The following is a 6,162-nucleotide window of genomic DNA, read 5'->3' on the forward strand; positions in this document are numbered from 1 at the left end:
ATTTGATAGTCTTAGGTTATAAATAGATTAGGAAAAAGTTAAACAAGTGTCAGAGATGACCTTCCCTTACTGTTAATCTCAGCTAATTCTTCTCAATAGACGCCGTAAGGACGCAATGAAGTCGCAGTAAGGACGCCATAGTCGTTCTGAGGACGCAATAGACGTACAAAGGTCGTACTAAAGTCACAATAAGGTCGCCGAAAATCTTGGAGAAATAGAAATATGAAAAGTGTGCTACTTTTCTCTTCACAGTTAAATAAGAATCACTTACGTTTTACAAGCACAATCTTCCCGCAATTAAAACTGTTTTTTACCATAGTAAAAGCTCATATCGATGTCTTGAAACAAAAACGATGCGAACTTCAGCTGCACAGCAGTATAAAACATTTTATTATAGCGTCAAACAAAATAAAAATAATCATTCACACACTTAACAAAATATAGTTTAAATAATTTAACAATTTATATTCAAACTGTATATTCAATATATAATATAGAAGCAAATTATCGGTTAATATGAAGCGTGCTGTATAATACTATCTTTGATAAAAGAGTAATCAACACGTTAATGATACATGTATAATATGCGACGCATGCGATCCAACCGCCGCACCGCTAAACACGACCCCCGGCGTGATATTACATTCTTCCAGGTTGCCTGGACACCGGGTGCTGCTTAAGCTGCTGCTGTTCACAGAGGTACCGGAAGTTAGTGAAGTCGGTGTGGCAACTGAGGTACCGGAAGTTTGTGCAGTTGTTGTGGCTACTGAGGTACTGGAAGTTAGTGCAGTCGTTGTGGCTACTGAGGTACCGGAAGTTAGTGCAGTCGGTGTGGCTACTGAGGTACCGGAAGTTAGTGCAGTCGGTGTGGCTACTGAGGTACCGGAAGTTAGTGCAGTCGGTGAGGCTACTGAGGTACCGGAAGTTAGTGCAGTCGTTGTGGCTACTGAGGTACCGGAAGTAAGTGCAGTCGGTGTGGCTACTAATGTACTGGAAGTTAGTGCAGTCGGTGTGGCTACTGAGGTACCGGAAGTTAGTGCTGTCGTTGTGGCTACTGAGGTACCGGAAGTTAGTGCTGTCGTTGTGGCTACTGAGGTTCCGGAAGTAAGAGCAGTCGGTGTGGCTACTAATGTACTGGAAGTTAGTGCAGTCGGTGTGGCTACTGTGGTACCGGAAGTTAGTGCAGTCGGTGTGGCTACTGAGGTACCGGAAGTTAGTGCAGTCGGTGTGGCTACTGAGGGGTCTGATGTTCCATCCTGACAGCTCCCGGAGTACTGTATCCGTGCAGACGTTACATTTAACCAAAATGTGTGCATATCTTGAACGACTGTACATCTACAAATAGACCGATGCCCGCGTTAGAACTCAACAGGCCTACTATTCAACAGACACTTACAAACGATTTGTTGATTTAATCCGGAATTTGGAAAACATATATTGACTATCTACAGCGATCACTGGTAGTGATTATTTTCTCTGTAGTTTAACATTTATGACATATTTTAGAAAATCATGAAATGAACGGAAAAGTTATTAAGCAGACATGCATAACTACGCAAATAAACTTTAGTTTGACCTTTAATCGTTAACTTTGAACTTGAACTTGAACTCGAAGGAAGCCACTACGAACGATTCACCGACTTACAAAGTTGAAAATGTGCGCCAAGTTATTTAAATTGCTTTTAAATTCATTTATAAGAATCGATAAAGAAAATAAATTCCTAACTTTGACCTCAAAGCTTGACTTAAATGTAGCCATATGACTACTGCGTGCCATACCGTCCCATGTTGGTCGACATTTGTAACTCGTGATTTCGTAATGAAACAAAATTAATATTTTAAAATATTTTTTCCAAATAATTTCCACTATAATTATCATACTTATTACCATAATAAATATGCATATACTTCTGCCTATCATCATTTTACGTACGAAATATAAATTAATATTAATATATGTAATTATTGAGCCAACTTTGAATACATATCTTTTTCAAAATAGCATAATATATATTGCAGAATGTTTTCGTTGAAACATGATTTATTTTGCGTGGTTTGGAGATAGACCGACGTGCAGTTGCTGAAATCGGAGTGGTGAATATGCAATGAACTACTGTTTGAAATCAGATTTAGCTATATGAAGTATATGTTTACAACTTATTAGCTTATTGCTACATGCAATAACGTACACTATGAAGATGGATGTGTTGTGATCTGCTATGAAGCTAGGTGCAGTCCAAACAAACTCCACGGATTTCTTCAAATCGGCATTTCTCTGGGTAAGTGAAGCCTCCTGCAAATACAAGCAATACAGTGTATGTTAACATTTAAGTGCCAGCTAATTATTTAACAAAGAACATACATGTAATTACAAATCATATAGTAAGGTGATTTGCATGATAAGGATATATTGGTCAATCACATACAATTAAACAAAGATATGCTGTGTCATGGTTCATCTTTTATATCAATAAATAGTATTAATTGACAATGAAAAGTGTGCTACTCTTAATTTCAGGGACTTTAACCCCAAAATAAAAATAAGCACCTTATTCGTTGCGTGTCTATTTAAAGCCGCCCGAGTTGATGTTGCTATATTTTTCCATTTTTGTTATGTGTCGCTAAAAAGTGATTATGAGTCAAAATGTGTTTGTATTTATGTCATGAAAGTGATCAAAATCGGTCAAGAAATGCCCAATTTTATGACAAATATAGGGCTTTTCAATTTATGTGCATGCGCAGAAATAATTTAAAGTTAAACAAGCGCGGGTCACATGTAAAACCACGTGACCATTGCATCATTGTTTACAATGCCATTTGCATGAATGATGAATAATCATATCATTACTCGTTTACAATGGGACAAGCAAACAGACAGGACATAGCACCTTAATGTTTTTGCAGCATGATTCTTGTCAATATCTATGCATATTACTCGACAAATTTTAATAATCTTTCATCAAGCTTGATAAAACACCTTTTGGTTTCTATCCACAAATCGGCCTAATTGAATTCGCTCTGATCTGAGAAATCGTTTTTATGCAATCAGCTTGCATTCTGACTTTTTACGAACATGATATTCAATGCACAATGATCCTCGTTTATCCATTAAGACAAAACATGTTTTATAATCACTTTGCTTGGGCTATCTGTAGACTAATTCGTTTGAAAATTACTTGTGTTATTTAGTAGTTCGTCTTTGTTTTGAAATGCGCGGACGTGGAAATCACGTGAAATGGGCGCTCACGTGGCCCGAAGCGTGCATACATCACAGGTTAATAAAAGTCTTGAGGATTCCGTTATGTACATGATTAGGTTTCGTATTGTTGATGCCTTTGGCATCTTTTGGCAAAATTTTTGCGAAAATCAGTATGGAAGAGCTAAGCTTTAGAATGTATCTCACGAATACTGATCCATTCTGGTAAGTTGAGATAACCGCATTGTTGTGAGAAATATCAACTCTGGCGGCTTTAAGTAGACTAGATGAAATAATGCATGCTCAGCCAAAACAGATACTTTGAAATCTTAATCCACTTTATTTGGCTTCTTTTAAATTGTTATTCTTTGCAAACTTGATCACAGAATCAGAGTTGATTCGTTATGGGTCTGTTTTAGTAGACTAGATGAAATAATATATTCTCAGCCAAAACAGATACTTTGAAATCTTAATCCCCATAATGCGGCTTCTGTTAAATTGTTATTCTTTGCAAAATTGATCAGAGAATCCAAGTTGATGCATATAACATACGTGAGCACTAAACAGGTGATTCTTGAAGATCCCATATAACTACGTTTGAATTTAGCAACTGTTTTTGTTCAATTTATTAGGGTACATAAGGATTTCTAGTTTTATTGCGTAATACGTATTTTCACCGTTTAATTATTTATTTAATTCATTAGGTCGTCGTTAAAATTATTATATAATAGCTTGGAAATGAAGCTTAACAAAAGTACGGTGTTGTCTTGTTTATAACTTCAAATGAGCCAACAATTGTATGAATACTGGGGTACATCAGATGCATTGCAAATATTAAGTGGGTCTGGAGTGCGTGTTAATGTTTATGTGTTTAATAACAACATTTATGTGAATTTCAGCGGCATAGCCTAACTGAAATAAAGTGTATACCTATTATTTATTGTGCGGTCCTTAAGTACCTGAGGTGCGTTTAAGCGTATATTAAGATAAAAAATAAATATGTTGCTAAAGGCATTAGCATAATAACAATTAACTTCGATAAATTGATAGATAGAAGAACTTTGGTCTAACCTTTAAGCAAAACTGATTTTTATTTCAGTTAAATGCTTGGCAAAATGGATGATTTATAAGGAAATGTATACTCTGGACACATTATCCGCTAGACTAAGTAATGGTCGCTTTAAGGCAAGTGACGGGTCAAATATCTCATAACGGACAATACGTTCAGCACAACATTCAATATAACAATGAGTATGAACACCATATTTCAGTGCAATAGTTTTTGTTCTTCGTTTTTCTTTTTTTCTCTCTGAGCGAGGCAGTTGATGGGGAAATTGATTGAACAAATATTGATAAATTTAGTAATGCATCGTAAAAATTACATACTAATAATAGAAGATGACAGAATTAAAATAATTAACAATGTTTTTTTTTAAAACTTTTCCAAACTGAGATGTGTGAAATATTTAACAACATCTGGTTATACAAGTTATGAGTTTTATTTTTATTTACTTAAATTCTAAGCCAACAATGTTCAAAGAAGTTTCCCAACGTTCGTGTTCTTTTGTTGGAAAGTTTTTATATCGCTTTCGCTCAATGTAAATTGTAAACGTACTAGTAGACAGATTGTGAGAAAATAAGACCAGTTTAACCGGTATATGAATTGATTCGTCTGTTGCAGTGTATTTTCCATACTTTTTCTGATTATTTTTCTACCCACCTCAAATCGGATTTTATTGAAAGTTTTGCATTATTAGCTTCCTTTTGTGCGTGGTCCACCGTGCGTCGTGCACCGTCGACTTTAGCCTTGTGAACAATCTTGATGCTTTAGTTATTGCAATATTTTCATGCGCTTGTTTGGAATATTGATCCCAATGATATCTAGATCGAGTTTGAAATTATGTCTGCCGGGGTAAATAACTAATGAATAATATTATAAAATGCGCCGCCGTAAAACGTCACTCATTATTATATGAAGCCTTTTAGACGAGACGAAATGTATCACTTTTAAGACAGCCGACTACAAGTGTATTGTTTTTACCCGGCCATTTAATAAAGCAATAACAGAAATTTTACTAGGTCGTTAACTTTAAATTTGATAAGTGAACAAAGAATCGGCAACATTATGCGCTGATTTACGTGGATTTGCGATCTTTCCTCAAAGCAGGTGGATACGTACCTGACCACAGTTTGGTCAAAAGGACGGCTCCCCGGGCACTCAGGCGTCCACCGTCGCGAAGACCTTTGGGTCAAGTCGGGCCTGACATAGGAAACCCTTGAAGCCCTGCTCTGCGAACCACTGCAATATCACTGAAATGTCAACGTTGTACCTTTTTACTAACATTTTACATGCTTGCTTTAATAATCATTATCAACTATAACTAGTTTGGTCGTTTTCGGCTCCATGCCTATTTAAAAGTGCCCCGGGTAATCTCAAGTATATAACAATCTTCCCCGGGTACGGAAAATACACATGAAGGCTCCCGGCCATATTCCGGGATCATGTGTAGCATATTTTCCGTACACGGGTACTTCATAGTATACCTAAGAGTAACCAAGCCGACAACTACCGAGTGAACCGAAAAATATCAATAAGCGTGTACTACTGATATGTTTGTTGAACAGCTGAATGTGTCTGCTGACAGCTTGATGGCGCCGGAGGTGGTCCGTCTGGGACGTGCTGCCGTGTTGCGGGTACATGTCGACACAGGCAGACTGGCGGGCCTCCTGTACTGGCTCCGACACAAACAACCGCAACCATGTAGTACCAGTAGAAATGTCTGTACGTGATCCATAACCGACAATGGCACTAGCATTAAAATGTAAAAACTAACCCAAGGAATTTACATTCCAAATCGTTTTCACGTTTGACACACACCTTGCTTTAAAACAATTCAATGTACACTGTAATGGCTAGTAGAAAGTCGTGACGTAATCAATAAAAAAAAAGTACGTAGTATTAAAAT

The sequence above is a fragment of the Dreissena polymorpha genome, chromosome 7 (assembly GCF_020536995.1).
Source record: "Dreissena polymorpha isolate Duluth1 chromosome 7, UMN_Dpol_1.0, whole genome shotgun sequence".
NCBI classification, from domain to species: domain Eukaryota; kingdom Metazoa; phylum Mollusca; class Bivalvia; order Myida; family Dreissenidae; genus Dreissena; species Dreissena polymorpha.